At 34.0% G+C, this 18,914-nt stretch overlaps 2 long non-coding RNA genes across 3 annotated transcripts in view; one reads left to right on the forward strand and one right to left on the reverse strand.

Annotated features, from left to right (window-relative positions):
• LOC149616056 (uncharacterized) overlaps nucleotides 1-18,914 on the reverse strand; it is a 204,769-nt gene that overhangs the window by 126,867 nt on the left and 58,988 nt on the right. The window lies entirely within an intron of this gene.
• Nucleotides 8,481-9,376, forward strand: LOC149616060 (uncharacterized). 2 transcript variants are annotated; one of them, XR_016375868.1, is made up of 2 exons: nucleotides 8,481-8,694; nucleotides 8,797-9,376. It is a non-coding gene; the product is annotated as an uncharacterized LOC149616060 (long non-coding RNA). The 2 variants fall into 2 exon arrangements; XR_016375867.1 differs by having other exon boundaries at nucleotides 8,481-8,661.

The raw sequence follows: 18,914 nt of genomic DNA on the forward strand, positions 1-18,914 counted from the left end.
GCTTTCATCACGCATGCGGGAAAGTACGAATTCGAAGTACTTCCGTTCGGTCTATGCAATGCGCCGTCGTCGTTTCAACGACTCATCGACGAAGTCTTCAGGGATGGACATCACTTTTCCATCTGTGTCTATCTGGATGACATCGTCATTCCATCCAGTACGTGGGCCGACCATCTTCAAGCCCTGGAATATGTCTTTCACCGACTGTCTGAAGCAGGACTTACGCTTCAGACGAAGAAATGTCGATTTGCGCAGAGTGAAGCGACCGTGTTAGGACATATCGTCAATGAACGAGGGATTCACATTGATCCTTCCAAGACTAAGGCTATAGTGGACTTTCCAATCCCGAAAAACGTGAAAGAGATCCAACGATTTCTGGGCATGGCGGGATGGCACTCTCGATTCATCCCGCAGTACTCTAAGATCGTTGCCCCGTTAAATCATCTCAAGAAAAAAGACGTTCCGTTCCGGTGGAATCAAGAACAGCAGGAAGCGTTCCAAGCCATCAAGGATGCGATCTGTATGGCGCCTCCTTTAGCGGCTTACAACCCAAAGTTGCCGTGTATCCTAACAACGGATGCTAGTGATGCCGGACTTGGAGCTTTCCTGTCGCAAATTCAAGATGACGTCGAGGTGCCTATTGCATACGCCAGTAAGCAACTAACCGACGTCCAGCGAAGATATACCACCACGGAAAAGGAATGTCTTGCCATTTATTGGGGAGTTGGAAAGTTCCGGCCATACTTAGAAAATAGACCATTCACTGTGATCACCGATCACAAAGCACTTCAGTGGTTGTTCACACTGAAAGAGCCGAATTCTCGTCTTGTACGTTGGGCAATGTACTTGCAAACGTATGATTTCAAGATCATACATAAGAAGGGCGTTGAGAACAAGGTTGCGGACGCGTTATCAAGAGCGCCTGTCTCGCTATTAGCCATGTCTTTGGAAGACATGACGTCACCGTCCTCGTCAGAAGATTCCAGTCCAGCGGAGTCCTCTTCAATGACGTCGACCTCGTCCTCAACCAGTGGCGGATTAGCTCCTCCCGCCAATCACGCATTGTACCACTCTTTCACGCTGGAAGAAGTGCGGAAAGCCCAACAAGATGAACAAGCCACACATGACATCATAGTCCAATTATCAGGAGATAATCCACAAAGACATCGGTACTACGAACTGAAGAACGATGTCTTGTATCGGAAGGCCTATGGTAGACAACCAGCAAAACTCTATTTGCCACAGCGGTTCCGGCGGGACGCCATCCGCTTATTTCATGACCACCCTCTATCTGGGCATCGAGGTCGAGATCGTACCTTCGACAAAGTACGAGCCAGATACTGGTGGCCATCGTTCCGGCAGGACGTTACCGAGTACGTCCGCGGATGTCCTTTGTGTCAGATGCACAAGGCCCGCAATAGAAAACGTCCAGGTCTCATGCAGCCTACGGCCATTTCTGAGCCATTTGATTTGCTGGGGGTGGACATAATGGGACCTCTACCAAGAAGCCGTCACCATCATAAATACCTCCTGGTATTCACGGACTATGCCACCAAATTCGTCGAACTATACCCGATGAAGAACATCACCGCCAGAACGTGTGCGAAGAAACTCGTCTCCATGATAGTTCGCTACGGCTGTCCGAAAGCCATCGTAAGCGACAATGGGACACAATTCGTTTCTCAACTTTGGAGGGACATTCTTAAGATGTTCAAAGTAAAGCCACGATACATCACTCCGTATCATCCTCAGAGTAACATCGTGGAGCGCACAAACCGCGTTCTGGGCGAAATCATTTCAATGTTCGTTGGTCGAGATCACCGAAGATGGGATGAGAACTTACCGTTCATTCAGTTCGCCATCAACTCGACTACTCACACCACGACAGGAAGAACTCCGTTCTACCTTAACATGGGTAGGGAACCGAGATTTCCCTGGGACTTAGACGTGGGGATGCCAGTAGCGGACTTTGTTGAAAGGTCCGCATCGCTCTCAGCTTTAGCAAAGCAACTAGCCTTGTCTAAAGAGCTTGCCAAGAAAGCGCAAGCACACCAGAAGCGCTACTACGACCAAAGGCGGGAAGGAATTGAATTTCCCGTTGGTGCGCTTGTCTGGAAAGAGACGCATCCTTTGTCTCAAGCGGCACGTGATGTCGCCGCTAAGTTATGTCCCAAGTGGGATGGTCCCTACAAGATCGCGAAGAAGCTAGACCGCTTGCGATACAGATTAGAAGACCCAGAAACCGGAGAAAATAAAGGGATTGAGAATCTCGCTCATCTCAAGCTTTATTGGTCAAACAAGGATGTCTGCCAACCGGCCGGAGGCCAGTCATCCTCAACGTCAAGTAGTTCATCTTCCCGTTCTACCTCGTCACCGTCCGTACCTACGCTTCAGGACGCTGGAGTCAGTACTGGTGACGAACGTCGTGAGACTCGACGAGAACGAAGACGACGACTATTGAAAGACCAAGAAGCGCAGACCGAGTCGTCTGGAGAAGAAACGAGGAGACGTAAACCCTCAGCTTCATCCACTAATGGATCCTCTGATTCCCCGTCGGAAGAAGTTCCAGAGTCCTTCCCAGAAGTCTCTGATCTTCCTGAGGAATCTGAGCCAGACGCATTCGCCTTGTTCTCAGATCCTCCCGCGGTTTTCCGAGTGAATCGGATGCCGCCAGACCTTTCTCCACCTTCCTCTCCTGATAGGAGCTCGAGGGAGAAGTCTCTCCCTCCACCCTCTGCATCTTCCTCTCCTGATAGGAGCTCGAGGGAGAAGTCTCTCCCTCTACCCTCTCCTCTATCTCACCCTGACACTTCCAGTTCTCCCTCCGAATCTGAGGAAGACGAAGTAGAAGTGTCCAACCCTGTTCCAATAAATCCAATGAGATTTGTAAATCCTTTTCGAAGAGGATGGAGACGTGAGATAGTGTTGAGGAAGAATCCTAAGCCTGGAGGTCCGGAGATGGACATTTACTATCATCCTCCAGAACAATATCCGCATAAGACTCTCCGGTCTCGCCCGGACGTTGCGAACTATTTGCGCGCGCATGACATCACCGATGTGACTTCGTGTGACTTTACCTTTGCGCGGCAAGCAATATCGCGAGAACCGTGGGAAACGGTACGAGACGCCCATTGACTTCAGCGGCGACACTACCACCACCCGCGGGTTCCACGAGCCGCCCAACCAGCGCCGCGCCGCCAAAACATGGTTCCGGACGAACGATACACCCTGTGTCGCCGTTGCCAGGTGGGACGACACCATGAAAAGAACTGCCATAAGCCACGGCCCAAGCGGAGCGCCAGCGGACCAAGATGGAAAGCGCGCCTTCAGCGGCCAGAAGATCGCCGGAGCAGCGGGAGCCGGAGTCTGACTCCTCATGAGCAGACGACTTTTTCCGGGGGGGGAGGATGTAACGACGGCCTCCACATTCCTCCGAAGTCGTCTGCTACATCTAAATTCTTAATTACAATTTTGCTCACAAGTGGCGCCTTAAGCGCCACTAGCTCCTTTCTGTTAAAAAATATAATTGGCGGGGATAAAAACCCCCGCCGCCGCCTGCTAAAGGGCAGTTAGTTTGTATTCACGGACAAGTTCAGACGTGTCTAATAAATAGTAAAAATTATTATTCTACTACTGCGCTTTATTTACAAGAATGGACTATCTGGTAAATACTTAGTCTTGATCAATAAGATCTTTAAGCGGGTAACCTGGGAACTTCTAGTTTTCTAGTTTTTATTTAATTATCTTTGTGGAATCGTGAAGTTAGGCCCCTTTTCTACTTTTAAAACTTTACGGTTACACATCCCTATCCTGAAAGGTCCCATTTAGAGGTGTAGCTTAAACATCCAGCATACATGTTCTGAAGAATAGTTTTATATATAAAATGGTTTAATATTAAGTTCCATTGTTCCATTGTTTAGCATGTAGTATGAATTTATGGTACTAAGTGCACTTCCAGCTCTTGTTCCTATATTTAAGAAAAAAAAACCCCGCAAATAGCTACTACGCATGGCGTGGATGAGATGTCGTGGACAACAGTTGAATAACTGCTATATCATGGAGCTGTGGATCCAAGTATTCTTAAGTACGATTGAAGTGCAATGTAAGTGTATCAATTAACATTTTTGTGCATAAAGCCCCATTCAGACTTACGTTCATGTCAGTTGCTTCGTTAATTTTGTTTAGGTCGCTTCAGTGCGATAATTTTCTTGTCCAGACTTGAGAGCAGACGACTTAAAACTAGTCGCGCATATGATGATTTTTTGAACCAACACTTTTGAATACTAAAATAGACGAATCCAAAAAAATAAATAACGCCGAGAATCCTTAAGCTGTTTCTTATATCGTCTGCTAAAGTGCAGCTCACTGGACCATGCCAAGAAATAGATGATCGAGTAAGCTCAAGAAAAGGCGCTAACGAAGTGGTGCCATCTCGACACAGAGAACCGAAATTGAAAATATTCAAAACTAAACCCGTAAATCTTTTACTTAGTCGTTGACACGTGCGAACAGTTCAATTAAGCGAGCGCAGCGACTTCACCAAAGTAAAGATAAGATTTTAACGTAGTCTGAATGGACATTAAATAGAATTTTGCTTCACACACTTTTCATATCTCCTCGGCGTCGTGAAAAACAAACCGCTCACTAAAACTAGATCCTCCTTGGTTTTATGACATCCTTTTTATTTTTCTATGCAAACCTAACTTTTTCAAAAACACACAGTAACAGCGCCAAGTCACGAGTAAATATACATTTATAATGAATAACAATTGTCTACCTAAGGCATACACCATTGTTCTCCGTACTGTCAAGTTATAAATTGATTTCTCTCTTTTAAAATTAATTTAGTCACGCATTGTAAGTCGTGTCTTCTTTTCGAACTGTACTTAGTGTATTACAAGTAAAGGTTACAAGAAGTAAGCGATTATTGTAAAAATTAAAGATTGTTGCCTAGATTTGTGAAAGATTAACCGTAAGAATTACGTGTCGTGGGTAAGGAAGTGTAAATATATATAAAGTACATATGAAAATTTAAAAGAAGAGTTAGAATTCTGTTAGTTTTGAATTGGTAAAGTTAACACTCCCGATCGCCATGGCTGTGTCTTGAAAATACGCTAGTGCTTTCATTCAACGTTACTTCAAGCTTTTCGAAAACTGCAGAGGAAATACAAATAGCAGGGCATTTTAATGGCTTCATATAATGCTCCAATAAGAAGCACCAAATCTTGGTACAAAAAGAAAATGTTTGGCCACTTTAACCCAATGCAACTATACAGAAACTTCTTCGTAAGTCATCGACGTCATCCTAAGAAAATTTCACCACTAGACCTAAGCGTAATTTTACTCAAGCGATCTAATATAATATTCAATATAATTTTCAAACTACTTGAGTTCATGGGACTTACAAATACCCGTGTCAAAATAAAGCAAAAACCAATATGTTTCATCATAACGTGCACCATAGTAAATTTGAATTTCCTACGCGTAGTAGCATGGGCCTTTGACAACCATTTTCGAAATTCAGGATCCATACAACTAATTTACGAAATACTCTTTGTTTATCGGTTTTTTATCGTGACTTTCTTTGTAAACGAATCATTGGTAAGAGATAACGTAATTGTTTCTTGTATTAATACCTTATCAACTCTGGATGCACCTTCAAGAAGCGAGGAAGCTGTTAAACTTAAGGCGTATGGTCTGGACTTTGGAACGATGTTTTTGTTTATGATTAGTCTGGTCAGTTTCGTACTTTGTTTCCCAATGATAATTACACTCGACGAGAAATCACTTAGAAATTACATCAACTGGACTTTATTCAATTTAGACTTTTTAAAAAATAATTACTTATTTGCACGTGTGGTTGCAGTTGCCGACCTTTTAGTAAACAGCTTAGTTTTATCTATGCCTTTCATTATTCAAGGAATGATTGCTTACACGGTGGAACGTATTAAATTTAAGGTTAAAACATTAGCACATCATGTAAAGCATGTTAAAAAGCCCTTTAGACAACTATGCATCGAACATTCGCAGCTTATCACGTCTGTGGTTGAGTTAGACCAACGCCTAAGATTCCCTATTTTACTATGGTTCGTGGAATGGGTGACTAATTTCTGTTTGAACCTAACTGCCCTATTAAAGGACACCGATCAACAAGAACGAATAGAGTTTCACATGTTCTTTGCAATATGGGTTGTGGGACCCTTGGTCAGTACATTAATGCTACTCATGACGTTGTCACTTATGAGTGATTCAAGATCTCTGTTATTGTTGTCGTGCCAGGGACGCGTTATGAAGAGTACTGCAAATGAATCTTACCCGTCATTGTTAAGGCAGACGCGTGAGATACTTCTTCGCAAAAAAATGAACACTACAATGATTTCATTCACATTTTTGGCGTGTTTATGTATTGATAATGGTTTTATCGAAGGTTTGATTAGGGGTTGTATATCCTATCTGACCTTTGTTTTATCCGTGGTGAATTCACCAGTTGACAAGGATACTTCGTCTAATGTTAATAGCTTAACATAGTTAACCACAACTTAATGGCCAAACAAAAAAATTAATTGACATATAAAAGTTTTAAAATTTACCAATACCAGATATGTAGATTTAAATAGCACGGTACTATAATAATACATTTTGTTAATCATTGGGCCCTAACAATAAAATGAAAAATTACTAAATCCAATTGAAATTAACAGTTTTAGGTCTGTGATATGCGTGTTTGACGTGAGTTTTTTTTTTCGTATTTTTAACCTTTGATTGCGTAATTAAAGCTATTAATATTTTAAAGAAATGTAGAAATTAATCAAATAAAGTACCAATAAGTTCTTAAACATTCCAAAAATTTTCTGAAATGTAATTGTATTAAACAAATCAGTCTAATAATTTTATGTAAATTAACTGTAATACAACTTTAATTTATATTGCATATCTACAGTGCCAGGAGCTGATAAGGTGTCTTCTCTGACAAATTAAAATAGGCCTCAACACTTGAGGAGAAATTCTTCTAGAAATATAACATAGCTTTATAGTGATTTTAAATTGAAGAAACACTAAGAGATATATCTTGAACTGATAAAATTTTTAAGAAATGTCAATTTCTGGGATTCTTCTAGAGTTTATCGACCTTTTATGAAAAGCCCCAGATATTTGTACCTTCCAAGAATGTTTTTAAGATAATATGGGACAATCTTTCCATCATAAGAACAACTCGCAAGGCGAATAGCATTCTGATGAGACGAGTCGTGTCTTCAATGTACACTCTAGAGGCTACAAGATACTTTTCTAGTTCTCGAGAGATCCAAATAGAATCCAGAGTATGATATGTAGCCCTGGTGTGGTAGGGTGGGTTAAAGTGATAGTGGCGGTGAATCAGGACGACTCTAAGTTTTTGATGGGTTTTTTAAATACTAGATAGATTTTTTTATTTAAAAATTTAAAATACTTTTCACTTGGAAACTGTAATGAAAAATACACCTTGGTGATGCCGTCACGTATCATTTGTGCTATAGCGGGAACAGCTTGCGATGCATTATAGCAAATATCGGCTCCTGTATCGCCCTTAGCATGCTGGCTAATCTTCTACACAACAACTTTACCTTGACAAAGGCAGGAACCAATCAGAGCTCGTCTAAAGCATAGCCTTTGCTAAGCTTAGAGGTTTAGTTAACATTAGTGCTATAGGGGGAACCGCTTGCGATTGTAATAAAACAAATGTCGGCTCCTGTATCTCCCTTGGCATTCTGTCTAATCTTCTACACACCAACTTTACCTTGCCAAAGGCAGGAACCAATCAGAGCTCGTCTAAAACATAGCCCATGTAAGCCCCTGGACTATGGAATCATCTAGTGGCGTTTATTTGAACTAAACCACAGCCTTGCTTTAATACGTAACCAGAATGTTAGGGGTGCGACAGAAGTATCAAAGGCTTATTTTGTAATCCATTGGAAATTAACTGTTTCGATGCAGAATTTGATGATCCGTTTCTAACCTACTATCCCTTTAAGTTTACACGATGCTTGACGCGAGCAATCATTTCTGCCTTTGCCGTTTCCACATGGACGCTATGATTGCTTTCAAAGCAAGTCAAGAAGAAGAAATTGAGACTGGTCCACCCATCCATCCGTCCCGGGCACCCGACCGATCCCGCAATCCTCCTAAAAGGTTATACATCAAGTTTCTACAAGGCACGTTACTCTTTTAGCCAAAGTTTATAAGATATGTTCCATAAGTATGACACTACCTACATACATAGTTTACAGACTAGGAGGATTCATACCATTTACACAGGGAGGCCAGGCTTCAAGTGCTACACAGGGTGAGCAGGCTTCACGTGCTACACAGGGTGAGCAGGCTTCACGTGCTACACAGGGTGGGCAGGCTTCACGTGCTACACAGGGTGGGCAGGCTTCACGTGCTACACAGGGTGGGCAGGCGTCACGTGCTACACAGGGTGGGCAGGCTTCACGTGCTACACAGGGTGGGCAGGCTTCACGTGCTACACAGGGAGGGCAGGCTTCACGTGCTACACAGGGAGGGCAGGCTTCACGTGCTACACAGGGAGGCCAGGCATCACGTGCTACACAGGGAGGCCAGGCATCACGTGCTACACAGGGAGGCCAGGCTTCACGTGATACACAAGGAGACCTAACTCACCAGGTGAGTCTAAAGCCAGGCCTCCTTGTGTAAATGGTATGAATCCTCCTAGTCTGTGAACTATGTACACTTCCTAACGCTAGAGACTTACTGAGAGTTAAAGAACGACGTGAGAATTAACTACATGCGGTTTTGCAGGACTTCCATCTTCCTATCTAGTCTCTACTAAGCCTTTGACAGGCATCGCTTTACGAGAATCTATGACGTTTCACCTCTCAGTAACCAGTAACAAACTTATGGAACGTATCTTATGAACTTATGCTTTTAGGGATATGGACGAGGGTGGAGGCTAGGTTAGAGAAAGTGACCCATATACCGGTACACATTTAGTGGTCAAACGTTATCTAGATGGCTGAAAACGGTAGCAAATTGAATGTTGTATTTTATTTTTCTTTAAGTCACCGACTCGTTTTACTCAGGCCTGCAGGTGATTCGTTTTTAACTTGAATGCACTCTTGATATCATCATATCATTTGGTTCAAGAAGTATCTTAGATAATATTGCCACAATGTTGAATCGCCGGAAGGTCTTTGCCTCTTTTTTGCCTTTAACTTAAGATGTCTTGTGGCTTTTTAAGTAAATGAAACTTATATAATACCGAGTTCAAGATTCTGATGGAGAAGCTTGTAGGGAACTTCAAACGTTTTGCGCCACTTCAGTTTGGTTAAGTTAATTTGTAAAGAACCTTGCCTTATTTGAAAATAAAAATTTAAAAGAATCTGGACTAATTTGAAAATTAAAATTGAAGAGCACCTTGCCTAGTTTGCAGATAAAAAATTGGAACGAACCTTGCCTAATTTGAAAATAAAAATTTGAAATAACCTAGATTAATATGTAAATAAAACTTGACAGGGTCTTTGGCTAATTTGAAAAAAAAAATTAAGGTCCTTGCCTAATGTGTAAAAAAATTGGAAAGGTCCTTGCTTAACATGTAAAATAAAAATTTAAAAGATCCTAGACTACTTTGAAAATAGTTTAAAAGAACCTAACCTAATATGCAAAAAAATCGGAAAGGTCCTTGCCTAATGTGTAAAATAAAAATTTAAAATATTTTAGACAATTTAGAAAATAATTTAATTAGGAAAATAATCTAATCTAATTAAAATAAAAACTTTAAGATCCTAGCCTACTTTAAAAAATGAAACTTAAAAATAACCAGCCTACTTTGAAATAATTTAAAAGAAATTTAAAAATAACCGGCCTACTTTGAAATAATTTAAAAGAAATTTAAAAATAACCAGCCTACTTTGAAATAATTTAAAAGAAATTTAAAAATAACCAGCCTACTTTGAAATAATTTAAAAGAAACTCAACTACTTTGAAAATTGAAATTGAAAAGAGCCTCACTTATTTGAATATAAAAATTTAAAAAGAACCTAACCTCCCTAATCTAAAAATAAAAACTTAAAGAACCTAGCGTACTTCAAGAATACAAATTTAAAGAAACCAATCCTAATTTGTAAATAATTTAAAAGGACCCAGCCTATTTTCAAAATAAAAATTGAAAATAAGAAGCTAGCCCTTTTTGAAAATAAAAATTGAAATTAAGAAACTAGCCCTTTTTGAAAATAAAAATTGAAATTAAGAAACTAGCCCTTTTTGAAAATAAAAATTGAAATTAAGAAACTAGCCCTTTTTGAAAATAAAAATTGAAATTAAGAAACTAGCCCTTTTTGAAAATAAAAATTGAAATTAAGAAACTAGCCCTTTTTGAAAATAAAAATTGAAATTAAAAAACTAGCCCTTTTTGAAAATAAAAATTGAAATTAAGAAACTAGCCCTTTTTGAAAATAAAAATTGAAATTAAGAAACTAGCCCTTTTTGAAAATAAAAATTGAAATTAAGAAACTAGCCCTTTTTGAAAATAAAAATTGAAATTAAGAAACTAGCCCTTTTTGAAAATAAAAATTGAAATTAAGAAACTAGCCCTTTTTGAAAATAAAAATTGAAATTAAGAAACTAGCCCTTTTTGAAAATAAAAATTGAAATTAAGAAACTAGCCCTTTTTGAAAATAAAAATTGAAATTAAAAAACTAGCCCTTTTTGAAAATAAAAATTGAAATTAAGAAACTAGCCCTTTTTGAAAATAAAAATTGAAATTAAGAAACTAGCCCTTTTTGAAAATAAAAATTGAAATTAAGAAACTAGCCCTTTTTGAAAATAAAAATTGAAATTAAGAAACTAGCCCTTTTTGAAAATAAAAATTGAAATTAAGAAACTAGCCCTTTTTGAAAATAAAAATTGAAATTAAGAAACTAGCCCTTTTTGAAAATAAAAATTGAAATTAAGAAACTAGCCCTTTTTGAAAATAAAAATTGAAATTAAGAAACTAGCCCTTTTTGAAAATAAAAATTGAAATTAAGAAACTAGCCCTTTTTGAAAATAAAAATTGAAATTAAGAAACTAGCCCTTTTTGAAAATAAAAATTGAAATTAAGAAACTAGCCCTTTTTGAAAATAAAAATTGAAATTAAGAAACTAGCCCTTTTTGAAAATAAAAATTGAAATTAAGAAACTAGCCGTTTTTGAAAATAAAAATTGAAATTAAGAAACTAGCCCTTATTGAAAATAAAAATTGAAATTAAAAAACTAGCCCTTTTTGAAAATAAAAATTGAAATTAAGAAACTAGCCCTTTTTGAAAATAAAAATTGAAATTAAGAAACTAGCCCTTTTTGAAAATAAAAATTGAAATTAAGAAACTAGCCCTTTTTGAAAATAAAAATTGAAATTAAGAAACTAGCCCTTTTTGAAAATAAAAATTGAAATTAAGAAACTAGCCCTTTTTTGAAAATAAAAATTGAAATTAAGAAACTAGCCCTTTTTGAAAATAAAAATTGAAATTAAAAAACTAGCCCTTTTTGAAAATAAAAATTGAAATTAAGAAACTAGCCCTTTTTGAAAATAAAAATTGAAATTAAGAAACTAGCCCTTTTTGAAAATAAAAATTGAAATTAAGAAACTAGCCCTTTTTGAAAATAAAAATTGAAATTAAGAAACTAGCCCTTTTTGAAAATAAAAATTGAAATTAAGAAACAAGCCCTTTTTGAAAATAAAAATTGAAATTAAGAAACTAGCCCTTTTTGAAAATAAAAATTGAAATTAAGAAACTAGCCCTTTTTGAAAATAAAAATTGAAATTAAGAAACTAGCCCTTTTTGAAAATAAAAATTGAAATTAAGAAACTAGCCCTTTTTGAAAATAAAAATTGAAATTAAGAAACTAGCCCTTTTTGAAAATAAAAATTGAAATTAAGAAACTAGCCCTTTTTGAAAATAAAAATTGAAATTAAGAAACTAGCCCTTTTTGAAAATAAAAATTGAAATTAAGAAACTAGCCCTTTTTGAAAATAATAATTGAAATTAAGAAACTAGCCCTTTTTGAAAATAAAAATTTAAATTAAGAAACTAGCCCTTTTTGAAAATAAAAATTGAAATTAAGAAACTAGCCCTTTTTGAAAATAAAAATTGAAATTAAGAAACTAGCCTACTTTGGAAATAAAAATTGAAATTAAGAAACTAGCCCTTTTTGAAAATAAAAATTGAAAATAAGAAACTAGCCTACTTTGGAAATAAAAATTGAAATTAAGAAACTAGCCTACTTTGGAAATAAAAATTGAAATTAAGAAACTAGCCTACTTTGGAAATAAAAATTGAAATTAAGAGACTAGCCTACTTTGGAAATATAAATTTAAAAGAGACTAGCCAATTTTGAAAATAAAAATTGAAAAGAAACTAGCCTAATTTGAAAATAAAAATTGACAATAAGAAACTAGCCTACTTTGAAAATGAAAATTTCAAGGAAACTAGCCTACTTTGAAATATAAATTTCAAGGAAACAAGCCTATTTTGAAAATAAAAATTTCAAGAAAACTAGCCTATTTTGAATATACAAATTTAAAAAAACCTAGCTTACATATAAAATAGCCTAGCCTACTTTGAAAATATAAATTTAATTTAAGAACCTAACCTACTTTGAAAATAAAAATTGAAATTAAGAACCTAGCCTACTTTGAAAATAAAATTTGAAAATTATGAAACTAACCTACTTGGAAAATAAAAAAAATTTAAAATTAAAAACTAGCCTACTTCGAAAATAAAAATTGAATAGAAACTACCCTACTCACTTAGTTCTAGGCCTTGCTTTATTTCATTTAGGGCAATTCTATTTCGTTATGGAAACGTTCAATTTATCATAACCGCAAAAACAAAATTAACAGGTCACTCGATCCGCAATACGCACAAATAAATAAATTGACCTCAAATCCAAATATATTTCCAACCTAACATAATTTCAATTATTTCCAACGAAATTATACCAAAAAACTATATTCTGAAGAAAACAGTCTCACTATAGTTCTTTTTGAAAGGGTTAATCTTAACGTCCATTTCAGTTCATCTTCAAATAATCCGTTACAAGTTTTGGCCAGAAAATAATATTGGTTTTCAAACCTTTTAAGCCCCAAAAGCCCTAATACCTTGGTATCAACTTGTCAAATAATATTTTTATCCAAGATCTCTCACACAATGTAAGCCTATACACTTTTTATGGGGGTCACCAAAGTGTGGTCCCATAGAGGAAATTGTAAAGCATAGGGTCCAGAATCTATAAAAGAAAATACTTTGAGAATATGACCAGTTCTAAATAACCCAATCTTAACCTAAAGATAAGAAGTATTTGTATATGTTATATTTTTGGAGTTCTGCTCTAAAATGTGGTCCTACATTTCTAACAAATACTTCCGGAATATGACCAGTTCCAAGTGACCCAATATTTACCTAAAGATAAGTTTAGAAATTGTGTATGTTATTTTTTTGGAGTATGGAGTTCTGCGCTAAAATGTGGTCCTACATTTCAAACAAATACTTCGGGAATATGACCAGTTCTATGTAACCCAATCTTTACCAAAAGACAAGTTTAGTATTTGTATATGTTATATTTTTGGAGTTCTGATCCAAAATATGGTCCTACATTTCTAAAAAAATACTTTGGAAATATTATTACAAGCCTAATCTTTCCCTAAGAGGAATTTAGTGAATATGTGTTATATTTCTGCTGTTCCGAGTCAAGTTTATTGGTTGGGATATAAGTCATTATTTATATTTTGTAAATATCTTAGTACCCAAACTTTAAAAACAAAAATAAATTTAGTAAAATATTTTAAATAAACATTATTCGGTATATTTTTGTGGTTAGTTTAAATCACTTAAAATTTCAGTAAAATATAATTTAACCACTAGAGTTTAGCTTATACGTTATGTGTAGTTATTTTCAATCAATATATTGATGGCTTTGATTCTCCAAAACTATTACTTAAGGATTTATAACCAAAGTGTGATTCCAACTTAAAATAAACATAATAAACTTTGTGTATTTAGAGAAACAGTTTCTGAAATTGTAAAGAGTGAGAAATTTTATTTAAATATAATTACTTTAAACTAAAAATGGTCTTGTTTAGATTTTCAGTCGTTAGACGTAGCTAGGTCGTAGGAACTATACTAGGTCAGAGCTAAAAGGCGAGAATCAAAATAAACGCAAGTGTTTCAATATTTTGGGAAGTAGTTAGGAAAATAGTTAATATTTAAATTATTTAAATAGCATCCCTTTAAAGTTAAAAATAGTCCCAGGCTAGCCATTCTTTACATTTTTAGTAGCTAGTTGTAGAAACTGCGCTAGATAAGGTCCATTATTAAAAAAACCTCTTAATAAAACCTCTTATTAAAACATCCCATCTATAAAATCTTACATTTTGCTGAATTTAAATGCTAAAATAATTTCTTTTTAAAGATACAATTTAAGATATTTATTGTTTCAACTTAAAAAGTATTTTTAATCATATTTATTATTTTTAATAAAACATTTTAAATATTTTTTATTAAGCAAAGACTTTTGAGTTACTACAATTCACTCAACTGCTAAATATAAAACCCTGAAAAACCCAAAGAAACCCGGGGTTTTTCCGGACCCAAAAACTAGATCAGGGCTAAAGAAAACTGAAACTTGAACCCTTCAAAAATAATACTTAAAGACTGATAATAAAAAGGTGATTCCCATTAAAAATAAACTAGAAAATTTCTCTTTCTCTATTTAATGAAGCAGTTAGTAAAATAGTAAAAACAGAAGAATATTATTTAAAAAAAAACTATAAAAAAATTAACTGTCCCAGCCTAGCCATTCTTGTTTAGGATTTGCGTCTTTAGACGTATTGCTAAGTTGTAGACCTGAACTAAAGAAGATCGAATTGTAAGAAAACTGAACTACCTACTCAGTCCTACTGCATAAAAGGAAATGCAAATAAGTTTTCCTCTTTTCTAGTTAATGGGTTTAGTGAAAACGTTAAAACATTTAATTCTCTCAAATTGCAACGCATAATTTTATTGAGAATAACTAAGTGGAGAAATATTTTACTTGTGTTCAAACTAGAGTTTTGTTACAGGACATTTTCTAAAACAACCCAAGTTTTGGGGCATTACATAATAAAGTTTAACTTCGCATATAAATTCATAAGTTTTTGTAGAGAAATGTAAATAAGTTTCCCCTCATTGCTAGTTATGGGTTTGAGTTAAAAATGTAAAGCATTTCTCTAAAGTTACAACAAACTCTGATAAGAACGCATAATCTATATTAAGAAGAACTAAATTTATAAATATTTTACTTGTGTTCAAACGTGAGTTGTGTTAAAGGATATTTTATGAAACAGCAAAAGTTTTGGGGGATTGTATAATAAAGTTAAACCTCGCTTGAAAATTCATAAGTTTTTGTTGGAAATTTTGAAAGTACTTCGTAGAAACTGACTAGTTTACTGGTCGAACTCTCCATACAACAAAATCATTCGTTTCAGGCGTAGTTGAATTGAATCGCGATGCAGAAACGCAATTATCGAAAGCCCGTGTTATTTCACCCATATTCAACCTGTTGACATATAGGTTAATGAAAATTTCCATCAAAAGGCTAAAATTAATGGGAAAAATTATATTATTTTCGTTGGCCAGACTCATACACGCGATATCTGAACTAGAACGGATATCATAACGGGGTTTATAACACCGCATTGACATATCGAGGTAACACGATTCCGACTAGGTTTAATTAAGTGTCAGAGCTTGTCAACCTATATGTGTAGACCTCGATAGCCGCAACAAGTAGGATGCGATTATCGTGTGGCACACATACAACTGACATAAAGCAAAAATAATGAATTTACTGAACGTAGGAATGAAATTGAACTTATGTAGGGCGAGAGTCATAATTCATATCTACCAAATTATATGGGTTGATTTGTGTTTTCGAATTTTTCGCCTGGGTCATGGGATCTATGCAGGGCCTTGGCGTTAAGGTATCACCTTATCACAAGAAACTTGGGTCAGGGTGGTGTCAACTGTCATGATCATATCTGATAATCCAAAATGTTTAAGCAATTACTTCGCTGATCTTGAAGATAATTCATAGTATACATAATTAATTCATTAATTAATTAACATATTAATACCGAATTTAATTCAAATGTGGTCAGTTTCGTAAACAGAAAATTATCTTGCAACAAACTTACTTTCAAATTGAGAAATCTATATAATAATTGAACATACGTTAATTAATTTGCAAAATTTGTGGAGTAAAATAATTGGAAGTTGAAGAATACTAATTAAATGAAAGTTAATTAATACTAGATTAAGTGAAAGTTAATTAATACTAAATTAAATGAAAGTTAATTAATACTAAATTAATTGAAAGTTAAAGAATACTAAATTAATTGAAAGTTAAAGAATACTAAATTAATTGAAAGTTAAAGAATACTAAATTAATTGAAAGTTAAAGAATACTAAATTAATTGAAAGTTAAAGAATACTAAATTAATTGAAAGTTAAAGAATACTAAATTAATTGAAAGTTAAAGAATACTAAATTAATTGAAAGTTAAAGAATACTAAATTAATTGAAAGTTAAAGAATACTAAATTAATTGAAAGTTAAAGAATACTAAATTAATTGAAAGTTAAAGAATACTAAATTAATTGAAAGTTAAAGAATACTAAATTAATTGAAAGTTAAAGAATACTAAATTAATTGAAAGTTAAAGAATACCAAATTAATTGAAAGTTAAAGAATACTAAATTAATTGAAAGTTAAAGAATACTAAATTAATTGAAAGTTAAAGAATACTAAATTAATTGAAAGTTAAAGAATACTAAATTAATTGAAAGTTAAAGAATACTAAATTAATGAAAGTAAAAGAATACTAAATTAATTGAAAGTAAAAGAATACTAAATTAATTGAAAGTAAAAGAATACTAAATTAATTGAAAGTTAATGAATACTAAATTAAGTGAAAGTTAATGAAAACTAAATTAAGTGAAAGTTAATGAAAACTAAATTTACTTAAAGTTAATGAATACTAAATTTACTTAAAGTTAATGAATACTAAATTTACTTAAAGTTAAAGAATACTAAATTAATTGAAAGTTAAAGAATACTAAATTAATTGAAAGTTAAAGAATACTAAATTAATTGAAAGTTAAAGAATACTAAATTAATTGAAAGTTAAAGAATACTAAATTAATTGAAAGTTAATGAATACTAAATTAATTGAAAGTTAATGAATACTAAATTAATTGAAAGTTAATGAATACTAAATTAATTGAAAGTTAAAGAATACTAAATTAATTGAAAGTTAATGAATACTAAATTAATTGAAAGTTAATGAATACTAAATTAAATGAAAGTTAATGAATACTAAATTAAATGAAAGTTAATGAATACTAAATTAAATAAAAGTTAATAAATACTAAATTAAATAAAAGTTAATAAATACTAAATTAAATAAAAGTTAATAAATACTAAATTAAATGATAGTTAATAAATACTAAATTAAATGATAGTTAATAAATACTAAATTAAATGATAGTTAATAAATACTAAATTAAATGATAGTTAATAGATACTAAATTAAATAAAATTTAATGAATATTGAATTATGTTAAGAAAAATCTATAATAAGTTGCATTCGCAATTATTAATGAACATACGCTAATTGATGTCTGTGTATTATTCAATCAATTCAATTCAATCAAGTGTTTATTGCGTGTCCATAACACCTTTCGGCTTTTTACAATGGGTCACGACGTCTTAAATTAAAAATCTAAAATTTAAATTAATGTAAAACAAAATGTAAACGTTTCGAATACAATATCTAAATTAGTTTTCGTTGTTGTTGCCATTATGATGTGTTGTGTACTAACTGTCTTAATTAAAAGACGTTTTGTTTAATAAATATAAATTCCTATAAAAATATATTTAGAAATAACTAAATCAAATTAATCCGTTTCTCAAACCACCCTTTCTTGGGACGTTTCAAGATTTCCTTGAGGAAAACATTTTTTGACCAATAAAAGAGATTAATCTTTCAATCAAGAAGCTCGGCAAGAGCTTTAATTACCAAAATATGTTTGATTAATAAGATTCAACTGCAAATTTTTATATAGAGATTAATCTACTTCTAACCATAACGTACCAAAAAAATCAACTAGACACCATAGGCGTATATTGAATTACCAGTGTCATTTCATTAAAGGATTAGAAATTCGAAAAAGTAATTTACAAACATCCGGTTATAGAAACGATAGGTTTTTTTTCCATAATTTAATTGAACCTACACTTCAAATTTCGGTAAAGAACATAATTAAGTGTATGACAACTTAACCCATCCTCCACCGGTTCTACAATGCAACTGATAATGGGTTGTACAAAATTTAACTGACATTTAATTAAACTTAGAACGAAATAAGCCTACATCCATTCGATCAACATTCAGTTAGTTCAGAAGAATTTTTGTATAAAAGCTCCAGTGGAAGCCATGTTAAGGCACCAAACTGTTTGGGTTGACCATTGGATTACAACTTCAACAAATATCCTCCCAGCTCCTGTTGACTATGAATTTTTTCAATATGAAACGCAGTGTTTGTTTACTTTTGGTTTGCGCCCTATTGAGCGCCCATGGTAAGTACTTGATTCTTTTAATCCATTCATTGCACTAGAACCCCATGCAGTTAAAGTTTTACACGGAATCCGGTCTTGTCGGTGAAAGTTTAAGGTTTATTGTCTTGCAACTTAGATATTTAAGATATTGCTAAGTACTTAAAGTCTGAGTAGAGCCTGTTAGCGTTTTAAGTAAAGTCTGGTAACTAAGTAAATGACCGTCTATAAAGTCCGGGCAACGAAATCTGTAACGTCCAGAGTCTTCTTAAATAGAGCGTAATTGCTTAACA

This window comes from Phalangium opilio, unplaced genomic scaffold, assembly GCF_054372755.1.
Source record: "Phalangium opilio isolate 3A_F unplaced genomic scaffold, DU_Popi_V2 ptg000217l_1, whole genome shotgun sequence".
Classification (NCBI taxonomy): domain Eukaryota; kingdom Metazoa; phylum Arthropoda; class Arachnida; order Opiliones; family Phalangiidae; genus Phalangium; species Phalangium opilio.